Here is a 14,917-nt window from a genome sequence, read left to right as displayed (position 1 = left end):
TTTTAAAATTCGGTCGAGGCGGGTATTACGCTCGTCCTAAAGATCTGCTGGATCAGCTGGTTCCGGCCGTCAAAAAGTACGACCCCTCCTTCGAAGCTTCTTTCAACAACACGACCAAAGGCCTCGATGTCAAAGGTGAGGGAAAATACAAAATCAAGGCCTATCCCCCTCTGGCTTATATGTTAGGAATAAAAGTCAACGAATGGTGGACTCTATCGAAGCGCTCTACCCCCTATCCCTGTGATTTAAACGCGGGGATATATAACCTGTTTGTATACACGGATATCGTTCAGTATCAACCGGTCGGTGACAGCTACTCACCTCTGCTGTGTGTAGTGAACGTGAAAGGCGACTACGGAGACGTCGTGAGTCTCAGGTATAACACAGTACACTACCTACCGGTATCGAAAAATTACATCAAAACCATCCACATTGAAATTAAAACAGACCGCGACAGGTTTGTGGACTTTGTGTACGGGAAAACGATAGTCAAGCTGCACTTTAAACCCGTTCGACATTCTCAGCCGCTAAGATAAGGATGGCTATGCTACATCTCAACCAAGATCCTCATCGTTTCGTCAGCTATTATGAAAATCAAGTAGGAGGCGCTCTACCCGGGTTTTATGGAACTCCGATGATGTACGGTAGAGGGATAGGATCTATCTTCTCCAAATTGTTTCGTTTCGTAGCTCCTCTATTGAAGACAGGTTTTGCCGCGGCGAAACCTCATCTTAAAACAGCCGCCACTAACATCGCCACCGACGCGGTCAGTCATGTGATGGGAAAACTGAAGGAACGAGGGAAACAGGAGGGTGCCGGAGGTATTATGGTATTATCCCGCAGGACTAGGAAACGCCCACCGGGCGACCGGGTTTCTTCCTATAAAAAACGCAGGGTGTCTAAGAGGAGCAGATCAGTCCAGGGTGACGGTGTGAAGAGAAGGAAGTCTGCACAGAGTTCCGATATATTTTAATTTTTTATTCCTCATCAGCCGTGAATAGAAAAATGGCTCTTTTACATCAGAAATCGGCTGAATGCACCTTGGCGGAACTGGATCTATTTTCTGCTCCTATGACACAATTATCCATAGAGGATAAAAAATATCAAGAATGTCAACCCCTCTCAGCGCTGAGCGACAACTCTCCCATCGAATTCTTCATTCCCGGAGACGGTGAAAAGTATCTCGATCTGAATGACACCATGCTCCATCTCCGGGTGAAAATTACGGAGAGGGACGGAACCGCCATCCCCGCCGACACGGCCGTATCACTCATCAATTATCCTCTCAATACGATTTTCAGCCAATGCGATGTTATTCTAGGGGATAGATTGATTTCGCAGTCCAGCGCCACACATCCGTACAGAGCCATGATTGAGACTCTGCTCAACTATTCTGAAGATACGCTAAAGAGTCAGTTTTGCGCTGGCCTGTTTTACAAAGACACAGCGGGTGCTATGGACTCTATCGTTATCACTAACGGTCCGAATAAAGGATTAACGCAGAGAGCCGTATTCACGGAAGAGTCGAAGGAAGTGGACCTGCTGGGCCCTCTTCACGCCGACATATTTTTCTGCGAGAGGCTTTTGTTGAACTCGGTAGATTTGAGAATTAAACTGATGCGCAGCAACGACGCCTTCTGTTTGATGGAGACGAGAGACTCAAATTTTACCCTGAAGATAACGGCTGCCTCCCTGTATGTCAAAAAGGTCACCGTTTCCCCGGCTGTCAGACTGGGTCACGCGGCGGCTCTGATGAAAGGAAATGCCCTCTATCCCCTCTCACGCGTTACTGTGAAAACCTACTCCATCCCTGAGAATACCAGAATATGTAACCAGGAGAATCTCTTTCTGGGCGCTATACCTAAATATGTGATTCTAGGCATGGTTCACCACGATGCCTTTACAGGCAGGAGGGACCTGTCACCCTTTAATTTCAGACACAACGACGTAGAGTACTTAGCACTCTGTCAGGACGGCCGACAGGTTCCCGCTAAAGCCTTTCAGCCCCAGTTTGATCGAGGGAATTCGGTCAGAGAGTTTTACAACGTGTTTACCGCCACAGGGAGACATCTCAAAGATCTACCTCTGAGTATCGATCGCAGGGAATTTAACGCGGGGTACGCTCTGTTTGCTTTTAATCTCAAGCCGACGGAGGATGCAGATACCCTGTCCCCCGTTTCCAACGGAAATTTGAGGCTGGAGATGAGATTCAGGGTCCCCCTACCTCAGACCACCACACTCATCGTCTACGCCTGTTACGATTCCATTCTGGAGATCAACAGTAAAAGACAGGTGCTGGTGGATTATTATTAAAAAATGAGGTAAATGGATAATCGTCAGCTAGATCATCTTTTACATCGCCTGCTGGGAGATATATTCTGCGGAGTGCGGGCCTCTGACCAGCTACCCTTACTGAATGAGTTTCGAGCACCCGCCTACTTCATCGTTAACACTCACCCCTCGCACTTGCCTGGAGAACACTGGTTATCTCTGACTCTGGAACAGGATGGCTCTGCGACCTTTTTTGACTCTTACGGATTCCCGCCCGATTTTCCGCACTACCCCTCCAGCATCTTGGAGTTTATGGAAAGCCGCGCAGAGAAAATACTGTACCACAACCGTCAGCTTCAACACCCTCTGTCGGTCGTTTGCGGACAGCACTGCGTTTTTTACCTCTGCCACAGGGCCTGGGGTTTATCTTATAAAGAAATACTGGCTCTTTACCACGACGATGTTTTTAAAAATGATCGTATGGTATCTGATTTTGTGAATCATTACCGACGCCGTCTCGCTCACCATCAACGCGGTCATCATTTTCATCACGGGGCATGCTCTTTACAAATGTTCAACGATGTGTGTAAAACGCTTATAAAACGCATGTAAGGAAATAAAAAAAAATATCCGATAAACATTTTTTGTTTGAAAAATTTATTTATTTTTTCATCCATTCATCCGCGCCTTTCTGTGTGTGTGTGTGTGTGTGTGTGTGTGTGTGTGTGTGTAAATAAAAGTCATTTTATAGCCAACCATGAGGAGGATTGGATCTTTTTCTTTTCTTAAAGGGTTTTAAATAAGTCAAAGTTGACCCTGCTCACCCTCCATCTCCGCAGGAATCTGACTTTGTTGAATTTGACGATACAGCCGGTGAAGTATTAAAATCCCTACCCGCGCGGGACCGTAAAAATGCGCGGTACATCATGCAGAAATTGGTCGACGGTGACGGAGGGTGGACGAGGAGGGGTGAATTTATTTATCGGGGGAATGTGGTGAAAGGATCTCATGTGATCGACTTATTTAAAACCCTCTCCCTCTCTTATAAGAAAAAAGCCAAAACTCGTCCGAAAGGTTGGATGACTTTCTTAAATACGCTGGCAGAACTAAACATTCCCTTATCTTTGGTGAATAATCGTCAAGCTCGCGAACAGTACCGACGTCTTAAATCGGACGCCGATGGTTGGGGAGGAGCGGGAGAAGAAGAAGAAGAAGAAGAAGACGAAGACGACGAAGACGACGAAGACGGATATAAAACACCTATGTGGATGGATATGGGTTTAGACGGTCTGGAAAAAGATGAAACATCTATACCTCGAGGAGGTGAAGAAAAGAAAAAGATCCAATCCTCCTCATGGTTGGCTATAAAATGACTTTTATTTACACACACACACACACACACACACACACAGAAAGGCGCGGATGAATGGATGAAAAAATAAATAAATTTTTCAAACAAAAAATGTTTATCGGATATTTTTTTTTATTTCCTTACATGCGTTTTATAAGCGTTTTACACACATCGTTGAACATTTGTAAAGAGCATGCCCCGTGATGAAAATGATGACCGCGTTGATGGTGAGCGAGACGGCGTCGGTAATGATTCACAAAATCAGATACCATACGATCATTTTTAAAAACATCGTCGTGGTAAAGAGCCAGTATTTCTTTATAAGATAAACCCCAGGCCCTGTGGCAGAGGTAAAAAACGCAGTGCTGTCCGCAAACGACCGACAGAGGGTGTTGAAGCTGACGGTTGTGGTACAGTATTTTCTCTGCGCGGCTTTCCATAAACTCCAAGATGCTGGAGGGGTAGTGCGGAAAATCGGGCGGGAATCCGTAAGAGTCAAAAAAGGTCGCAGAGCCATCCTGTTCCAGAGTCAGAGATAACCAGTGTTCTCCAGGCAAGTGCGAGGGGTGAGTGTTAACGATGAAGTAGGCGGGTGCTCGAAACTCATTCAGTAAGGGTAGCTGGTCAGAGGCCCGCACTCCGCAGAATATATCTCCCAGCAGGCGATGTAAAAGATGATCTAGCTGACGATTATCCATTTACCTCATTTTTTAATAATAATCCACCAGCACCTGTCTTTTACTGTTGATCTCCAGAATGGAATCGTAACAGGCGTAGACGATGAGTGTGGTGGTCTGAGGTAGGGGGACCCTGAATCTCATCTCCAGCCTCAAATTTCCGTTGGAAACGGGGGACAGGGTATCTGCGTCCTCCGTCGGCTTGAGATTAAAAGCAAACAGAGCGTACCCCGCGTTAAATTCCCTGCGATCGATACTCAGAGGTAGATCTTTGAGATGTCTCCCTGTGGCGGTAAACACGTTGTAAAACTCTCTGACCGAATTCCCTCGATCAAACTGGGGCTGAAAGGCTTTAGCGGGAACCTGTCGGCCGTCCTGACAGAGTGCTAAGTACTCTACGTCGTTGTGTCTGAAATTAAAGGGTGACAGGTCCCTCCTGCCTGTAAAGGCATCGTGGTGAACCATGCCTAGAATCACATATTTAGGTATAGCGCCCAGAAAGAGATTCTCCTGGTTACATATTCTGGTATTCTCAGGGATGGAGTAGGTTTTCACAGTAACGCGTGAGAGGGGATAGAGGGCATTTCCTTTCATCAGAGCCGCCGCGTGACCCAGTCTGACAGCCGGGGAAACGGTGACCTTTTTGACATACAGGGAGGCAGCCGTTATCTTCAGGGTAAAATTTGAGTCTCTCGTCCCCATCAAACAGAAGGCGTCGTTGCTGCGCATCAGTTTAATTCTCAAATCTACCGAGTTCAACAAAAGCCTCTCGCAGAAAAATATGTCGGCGTGAAGAGGGCCCAGCAGGTCCACTTCCTTCGACTCTTCCGTGAATACGGCTCTCTGCGTTAATCCTTTATTCGGACCGTTAGTGATAACGATAGAGTCCATAGCACCCGCTGTGTCTTTGTAAAACAGGCCAGCGCAAAACTGACTCTTTAGCGTATCTTCAGAATAGTTGAGCAGAGTCTCAATCATGGCTCTGTACGGATGTGTGGCGCTGGACTGCGAAATCAATCTATCCCCTAGAATAACATCGCATTGGCTGAAAATCGTATTGAGAGGATAATTGATGAGTGATACGGCCGTGTCGGCGGGGATGGCGGTTCCGTCCCTCTCCGTAATTTTCACCCGGAGATGGAGCATGGTGTCATTCAGATCGAGATACTTTTCACCGTCTCCGGGAATGAAGAATTCGATGGGAGAGTTGTCGCTCAGCGCTGAGAGGGGTTGACATTCTTGATATTTTTTATCCTCTATGGATAATTGTGTCATAGGAGCAGAAAATAGATCCAGTTCCGCCAAGGTGCATTCAGCCGATTTCTGATGTAAAAGAGCCATTTTTCTATTCACGGCTGATGAGGAATAAAAAATTAAAATATATCGGAACTCTGTGCAGACTTCCTTCTCTTCACACCGTCACCCTGGACTGATCTGCTCCTCTTAGACACCCTGCGTTTTTTATAGGAAGAAACCCGGTCGCCCGGTGGGCGTTTCCTAGTCCTGCGGGATAATACCATAATACCTCCGGCACCCTCCTGTTTCCCTCGTTCCTTCAGTTTTCCCATCACATGACTGACCGCGTCGGTGGCGATGTTAGTGGCGGCTGTTTTAAGATGAGGTTTCGCCGCGGCAAAACCTGTCTTCAATAGAGGAGCTACGAAACGAAACAATTTGGAGAAGATAGATCCTATCCCTCTACCGTACATCATCGGAGTTCCATAAAACCCGGGTAGAGCGCCTCCTACTTGATTTTCATAATAGCTGACGAAACGATGAGGATCTTGGTTGAGATGTAGCATAGCCATCCTTATCTTAGCGGCTGAGAATGTCGAACGGGTTTAAAGTGCAGCTTGACTATCGTTTTCCCGTACACAAAGTCCACAAACCTGTCGCGGTCTGTTTTAATTTCAATGTGGATGGTTTTGATGTAATTTTTCGATACCGGTAGGTAGTGTACTGTGTTATACCTGAGACTCACGACGTCTCCGTAGTCGCCTTTCACGTTCACTACACACAGCAGAGGTGAGTAGCTGTCACCGACCGGTTGATACTGAACGATATCCGTGTATACAAACAGGTTATATATCCCCGCGTTTAAATCACAGGGATAGGGGGTAGAGCGCTTCGATAGAGTCCACCATTCGTTGACTTTTATTCCTAACATATAAGCCAGAGGGGGATAGGCCTTGATTTTGTATTTTCCCTCACCTTTGACATCGAGGCCTTTGGTCGTGTTGTTGAAAGAAGCTTCGAAGGAGGGGTCGTACTTTTTGACGGCCGGAACCAGCTGATCCAGCAGATCTTTAGGACGAGCGTAATACCCGCCTCGACCGAATTTTAAAATTGTCAGGGGCTGAGGTTCCTCGATCGTCCGTTTCAGTTCCACGTAGGAGGCGTCTCGGTGTAAATTATACCAGGTGCGAGGATAGATAAATTCGCACAGCCCCACCGTCCATTCTCCGCTCAGTTCAATGGGTTTAGCTAAATCCACGGTGTAACAACTACTGGTATTTGCTTTAAATAATTCCTTGCTGGCGTTGGAAGGGAGGGTCACATAAAACCCATCAGACTCTGTGCGTTCCATGATTCCTCGTTCGAATGACCCCTACAAGCTTTGTACCAGGTTTTTTTATGTGTTTACTACCTCCGAGGCTTTAACCCAGCTGTTGAACTTCTCCGGCCAGTTTTTCCACTTGACGAAAACCTGTTTTTCGCCTTTGACGACGCGGCGTTTTAAGATTTTCTCCACGTGAAACATTCTGTCGCCGGTCATTTTTACTTTCTGCAGCTCGGCTTCATAAAATGAGCCCTCGATAGGTTCACCGTCGTAATCTTGTAGTTTGTATACAGGAGGTGCGCGCGGAATGCTACGCGTCACTGTAAACACTTCGTCCGTAAAACTTTGTTCATATTTTTTATCAAACACTCCTCTCAGCTTGGATATTCTCACCAGATCCCCTTTCTTAAATTTCATCTTTGTTTTAGGACGTGAGGAAATTGTCCCGTACAGGTTACGAAACACTTGATCGGTGTTCTCTGAGGTCACCTCCATAGGTGTCATTTTTATACTCTTATGGTAACTGTGGTTGTAGCTGTTTATCAGATCGGGTAAGACCTCGAGGTAACGTCTGGTGTTATGGGCCGTAAAATATCTCCACATTCTCGTCTTTAACGTACGATTAAACCTCTCCACCACCGAGGCCTTTAAATCGCTCGCTGTGGCAAAATGTACAATACTGTGTTTCTTCATCAGAGTCTGAAAACTCTTGTTGAAAAATTCTTTCCCCTCATCCGTTTGTATTTTTTCAGGTATTTGACTCTCTAGTAACACCGACTCGAAAGCTTTCACCACTTCGGAAGCTGTCTTCTTTTTCATGACACGTGCGTAGGCTTTTTTTGAAAATACATCTATAACGGTCAGTAAATATTTGAAACCGTCATTATGTTCGGATAAAGCTTGCATGTCGCACAGATCGGCTTGAAATTGTTTGAGCGGTTTCGTCACAAAGACTATGTTTCTCTTAAAATGTGTTCGTGCGGGTTTATGCAGCGTATACGCATCCTGCTCCGATAAGAAATCTTCAACATCCTGAACTCTGACTTTTTTACCTGTTTCGTCTTCTACACCCTGACGGAGTCGCTCTACTCCTCCAAAGCTAGCGGGGTGAAGCGGGTTGTAATACACTTTTTTCATCATCCCTTTCTCGGCCATCCTGTCTTCTAAAAGCTTCAAACACCATCTGCATTACTGATCTGTGTGAGCTAGCTTTTAAACCTTTCAAAAAACAAAAAAGAACAGACACGTTTTCCTTTTTTCTCTACGCATGTTTTTTAATTTGCTGACAAGTTACAAACTCAAAGCAGGATACATGATTTTAAAAAAACAAGTTACAAACTCATACAACTGGGTACATGATTTTTAAAAAGCAAGTTACAAACTCAAAGCAGGATACATGATTTTTTAAAAACAAGTTACAAACTCATACAACTGGGTACATGATTTTTAAAAAGCAAGTTACAAACTCAAAGCAGGATACACGGTTTATAAAAACAAGCTAGATACACAAAGTTACAGACTCATACAACTGGGTACAAAACTTTTGTGTTTTCATCAACTATATGATTATCTGGAAAAGCTTAACAATCTGTATAATACTCAGTGACCAGTCGAAGTTGTCCGATTTTCACCACATCCTGTCCTACCAGATTTTCATAAGCATCGCTGATAGCGTCAAAGGTGTTCTTGACCGATCTTAGTTCATGCAGGAGAGTCTCCGCCACAGTGCGAACTTTGAAATCCTCCGTTCTGATGTTGCGGGCGATCAGCAGACGCTGAATGGCTGGAATAAACCGAGGGCTGAGGAGTATTTTAATCAGACGGTAATAATGATCCTCGTAAAAGTCATCCTCCAAGACATTCAGACACTCGTGCCGTCTCTGGCTGGGGTGATGAGTCTTACACCCGTTGCACTGGTCGATACGATATTTGTGGATGACTATGTTGAGGAGGTGATAAACGGCCGATTTGACGGTATCGATGAGAATTGAAGACTTCCATCCGTCAACCACGTCCTCGTCGGCAGAATCATCTTTAGTATGATCCTCCTCCTCCTCCTCCGAACAAGGAGGCGTCTCAGGCATCTCCCGCTCCTCCGAGACATCGTCCTCCTTGTGAAATGTAGAATCCATCTCTAAAATACTGTAGATCCGTCTTCTCGTGTTGATGAAACGCAGTGTCAGGCAACCGCAACGATCCCGTTCTTTATAAGATCAGAAGGGAGGTGTGGTTTGAAGGTGGGTGGTTCAAAGAGGCGTGGTTATGGATCCGTGGGAATTATTTTCTGTATTTCTCACAGAGAAGAAAAAAAAAAACAACTAAATGTTGCTTAATACTGCCACATCTCTCCAGCTGCGGCAGCGTTGGAAAAGGGTCGTAATCCTCTTCCTTATCCGTAGCATCCTAGCAAACCATTCTGCAGCAGGTATGACTAGCATGGTGCGGAACAAACCGCAGTCAGGATTAAATCTCTCCAAAACAAAAATGTCTATTGATCTCTCCCAAGACCTAAACGAACGCAGACTGGCCCGATACATCCATCTGCCTGAAACTGTGGATCTGGATGACCACATTGCAGCTAAGATAATTCTCGTCTTAGCCAGCTCAGTTTCATCAAATTGCACACCCCTCCTCTGAGGCTGTTCAGGACAGGGATTCTCACTGCGCGTTCTTTTACCGTTCTCTTTCTCTTCCTCTTTCTCCTCCCTCAGACACTTCTCAGGACAAGGACTCTCATTCTCACTCTGCACCCTCTCCTCCTCTTTCTCTTCCTCCTTTTTCACCTCCTCCTCTTTCTCCTCCGAATGGTACCCCGAGTCTGCATCCGATGCGTACTCTTCATCATCATCATTCTCTTCAATCATGTTGTTCTCATCCCGTGCCTTTAACATCTTCACCATCAGCTTCATCGCAGCCCAATCCTCTGCGTTCAACACCGCAATGCTGCTCGAAAGATTCAGACTTTCTCCATCACCCAACTGATACAGCCACAGCTCACCCTCCTCGTACTTGAATTCATAACCCCAGGATCCACTCCCCCACGGACGTAGGAGCCATTCTTCGCGCAGGTTCACCGGCGGAGGTATCTGGACACGACACAGATACCCCGTGCGGTTGGTCTTTTTTTCAGGAGCGCCCGGCACGTCCGTACCATCTTCGTAGATTGTTACAGACGTCTGACTGAACAGCGATGATGGCCATACGCCACAGCTTGTAGCAGCAGAAGCAAAAGAAAAGAAGGAGGAATCTTCTCCACCCAATGGTTTAGAAACCGCGTTATCCATACGAACCGCTTGCAGCTGAGCCATGTTGGGTGTAAAAGCCCAGAGAAAGACCTCATTTTTATCCATTTAACCAAACCCTCCCCCCTCTCACCCCTCGTTCCTATCGTGCTTCTCATTGGTTCGAACCGTCAATTAGCTAGAGGGAGGCGGGATGACCGTGGGAAAAAAGGACGGGATGACCGTGGGAAACCGCGGTAAACCGCCGGAAAATACGAAAGGCCGCCTATCGTGACGTGGCAACACCTCATTGGGTGGGGAAAAAGGGGGGCGGGGCGGGGAAACCGTGGGGCAAAAAAAGGGGAGTGGTCCCAGGGACCGCCCCTTATGACGTGGCAACATCTCATTGGCGGTCAAAAGGTCAGAGCTGTCAAAAATGAGTTTGACGAAAGGTAGGCCCCTATTCTCTCTCATGACATCTGGATGGAGTCACTTTTATGCCTGAATTAAAACTGGTCCTAAGCATTTAATAAAAATCCATCAGCTATGCATAAAAAGGTATGAATCAGTCAAAAATCTGGAGTGTCTCTGGAAACGAGCCTCAGATTGCTGCAGCTACTCCACTGTTACGTAGTCAGTGACGCAGATGTCCCACTATGTCACTGAACTAGGATTAATAATACCCATGGTAACCACTAATGGCTCAAAAATACGATGAGACATGATGATGCATCTCATGTGTTTCCCTTGCTTGGTGTCTGAAAGTAAAATTGTGAGAGTGACGCAAGTCAGCCCAGCAGTCTTTAAAGGCCTCTGTGAAAAGAAGGGCATCCCCTGTGTGAGGGGGTGGAGAGAGGCAGCTACCGTACAGTATATGATCATCATCACATTAGTATCACTCAAACTGCAGGCTGAAGACAACAGAAAGTTGAGCAGGATCATCTCGCAAGTCAGTTGCACTGAATGCTGATATGATCATGAGATCAAACAAACAAAGCTGATTTAAAAGGCGTAGAAATCTGGAAAACAATTTTACACACTGAGGCCAGTGAGGTTGGTGTCTTGTTTAAAAAGAATCATGTTCAGAAAGCTCAATTATCATATGGTAAAGATATTTATGTGGTAATCCACGTGTGAACAAATTAAAGCAACATTATTTGGAATATCATAGTCAATAAAAGTACAAGTTATCTAGAGAGCCATCTAAAAGGGCAAAAATACACCAATGTTTTAAGCTTTAAGTGCTTAATAAATGGCAATATGGTGACACTATATGCATAAAAAACTTATCAGTTCTTCTGCTTTCATTAAAATCTGCCATTTTTTCAAGATGGACTGAAAAATGGACCAAAACCATGACCTTCTTGCAGGCAGTTCTGTTACTTACTAGAGATATTTTTGAAACACTTAAAACCTTCTCGCTTATTTAGAAGACCAAACCTCTCTGACGCCCACAGTCTCAATAAATTAAGAGGATGCGAGCTAAAGCGTGTTTCTTTTTCCAGGCAGAATACCACAAAACGGGAATCCTGATTCCCAACAATACAAGTTATATTTTGGGCTCTGAGATCTTGACGAAAAAGTACTTAATTATAGGGTTAGTGGTAAAATCTGTGTTATCACTGGTCCACAAATAACTCAATATATGGAGATTGTGGGCGCAGTAGGACGGGATAAAAAAAGTCTGCAGTCTTCCTGCCACTCTGACATCAAGTGGTGCTATTTCCACAGTGACAGCAGTTTGAACTACGTCATGAGCGGAGATCCAGAGACTGCTGCCAGATGATGTGGGATACTCGCACATAAGGCTACAGGCCACAAAAAATAGAAGCACTATGGGATGGGCTGGTTCCAGCGCCCACTTTTTCTATTTCACATCTCAGTGCTTCTCATACTTGAGGAAAAAAATGTAGCTGGCAGTCAATCAAAAACTGTAAATGTCTCTTTTCAGAGCCTTAATGATGTCAAAACGAAACAAAAGGTGGCAACATTAGTGATTCACAGGCGATACCAGCAGACACATGAGGACAGCAGTGACGAAAACACAAACATCAACCCAGGTCTGACCGTTACGGTGACACTCGAACCTGGATGAGAGAGAGAAAGAGAGTTTGTGTCTACGCTGCCTGCCTAATTAGTTATTTGAGGGTATGACAGCATGAGAAACACAGATAGAAGCAAAGGTTTCCAAAGAATTATCAGCACATGAATAACAGATGGCAAATTCAGCATTTTGATCTCTCTCGAATGAGTGCATTTAGTTTGAACCACAAAGTGCTGTTCAGTGAAAAAAAACACCATAATGGCATATGACCGTGTGACTTAAACCCAGCAAACAATATTTCTCCCACAGCAATACTGAAAAATGTCACGATCATTATTAGAGTGCTAGAGGCAGGGTATCCAGAATGCTCACTTTATTTTCACTCAGTAATCATACAGAAAGTATAACACGGCTATGGCACATGACTTCCAGCTATATAAGCAGAGCAGAAAGCTTTTGAATGTTGAAAAACTCAGCAAATTAAGCCAACGGGGAGATGAGGGGACTGACTTGACTAAAACTGATTTTAAATTGTCAAACGATCTAACGAGCCCAGCAGCTCACAAATGAGCGTTTGGGTTTCAATGTAGTTTCCATAAGTGTCCACTTTTTTATGACAGGCCGCCCTACTTGTACTGAGGTACTTTTATTTTGTAGCATTCTTGCTGTCATGTTTACAGTTTGGCTGTGATGTATCAGCGTTTCTGTAACTCTTTAAGTCAGGTCATTAATCTGTGCAGTTTTATTTGCATAGTTAAAAACACTTTTTTATCTTATTTATCTACTTTTTAATGCAGATGGGTGCATGTGCAATGGTGTTAGACTGAAAACCAAAAACATATTTTGCCAAATCATTGAATAAATTATCATTAAATACTATATCTGGGTTTATTATGGGCTTGAAGTGTGTGACCTAACAGATATGGAAGCCACAATACTCTGATATCTACTCGGATATTCTGATATAAATTTAGTCCACCAGAGCTGCTGATGTGTCACTACAGTTGCCTTTGATTGAGAATTTTCATAGACACATAGTCAATTTTATTGAAGATGAAACACTTGCACTAGTGCCCACTCTCTGTCAAGTGGGCACTAATGCATCACTCATTTAAGCAAAAATAACTGTCAATACTGTTTTGTGCAACTCAACACATGTATAAATAAATATTTATAAATAAAGGTCCACAGTCTGTTCCTTATTAACAGTTTTTTTTTTACGCTTTTCATACATCAGCGACTCTCCACCCCACAGCCATCAGTCGGAAGTGATTCAGTTCCTTCATCTCGTGCGCATGGAGGGATCACCGTCAGACGGACTCCCAGGGCTGGAGACAAAACATGGACAGACTTGTTTTAAGAGCAACAAAATTGTGCTTCTTGTAGGAAGTGTGTAGGACTGCTTTCTGCCATATTCAGTCCTTTATATTTTAGCAGGAGTTGAGCTCACTTGCATGACTGTAAACGTGATATCCCTGAATAGAATTTGGAGCCCAGGCTGCCTCCACCCGTGAACACACTCCCTCCCACACGCAGTTTGTCAGTGACGCGTAGGTGGGTGCCAGTACTCCTCTATGAATGTCGCCCACCACCGCCGAACCCGACTGCCGAAGATAAAGTGGAATTTTCATGCCAAACTAAACCAGCTGATACATCAGACTGTAGAAAGTGGACTGTGGAAGTATGCAGCCTGGTATTAAGTTAACTGCTTGCCGACGCTGTTTGTCAGGGAGCCAGAAAATCCAAACCTGGCAACGTGAGGGTGTCTCGGTGGCTGGATGGTGCTGGGATGGGACGAGCAAGAGGCACTTGGGCTAATCTGACACCACTGTCAATTGAGCATATGTTCCCATTTTTTTATATATCTCAAAACTGGAACAACAATATTCAGCAGTAACACTGTGACAAATATTAAGGCGTGATAAATCAAATACCAAGCATTAGAACAGAGTTTTGGCATTTATCACCCTAGGTCAAGGCTAAAATCTATTGGTTATTAGAGAAGCTCCATCTTAAGACGTCGCCATAGTTTGCCCTGGTGGCTGCTGGTTGGTTTCATCAAATGTCCCAACATACTCGAATTCTGTGGCTAAATTTGGAGAGATCTTTATGGCCACAGTGTGCTGAAGCTGCTCAATCATCCAACTCTGATTGGTAAAACAGTTAAGATAGCAGAAAAGCTCAGCAGTTCAGAGGGTTGTTTCATTATTCCTCTAAATCAGAGTGACGTCTGGTTGATCTTCATTGTCCACAATTTATTTTTCTCAACTAATGCTGAGTTATTACTTTTTGCAATACTACTCTACTCTTGTATTCTGGCACTCTGATCAGCTTCTCAAAAGGTTACATTTCCTGTACGACCCCAATTCACATGCAGTTGCAAGATCCTAGGGGCAGACAACATGACATCCATTGCCCTTTTATGGCTCAGTTCCTCCTACTGATCAGTGGATGTTTTCTCATAACATGTAGATCACAATTATTTCCATGTCTCGATTCTGTGAGGATCCCACTCCCAACATGGTAGCCGGAAACTAAAGGTATTACTCAGACGGCTACAAGCACCACTTCACACCTCAAACTGCACTCCTGTTCAGCTCCCCTTCCGTTAAAGAGGATGACGCATCTATACTATTTCAATGTGCTTTTGAATGAAACAGGTAGTGTGGATTAATGTCATCGATGGTGAAAAACAAACATAAGGTTAGTTTTGGATTAAGTGCTTTTGATCATCTCAACAGCTGTTCAAAGGTTATAGATATAAATGGATAAACAGACAGTACTTTTCTCAAT

The sequence above is a fragment of the Chelmon rostratus genome, chromosome 12 (assembly GCF_017976325.1).
Source record: "Chelmon rostratus isolate fCheRos1 chromosome 12, fCheRos1.pri, whole genome shotgun sequence".
NCBI classification, from domain to species: Eukaryota; Metazoa; Chordata; class Actinopteri; order Chaetodontiformes; family Chaetodontidae; genus Chelmon; species Chelmon rostratus.
This window is presented reverse-complemented; position numbering follows the sequence as displayed.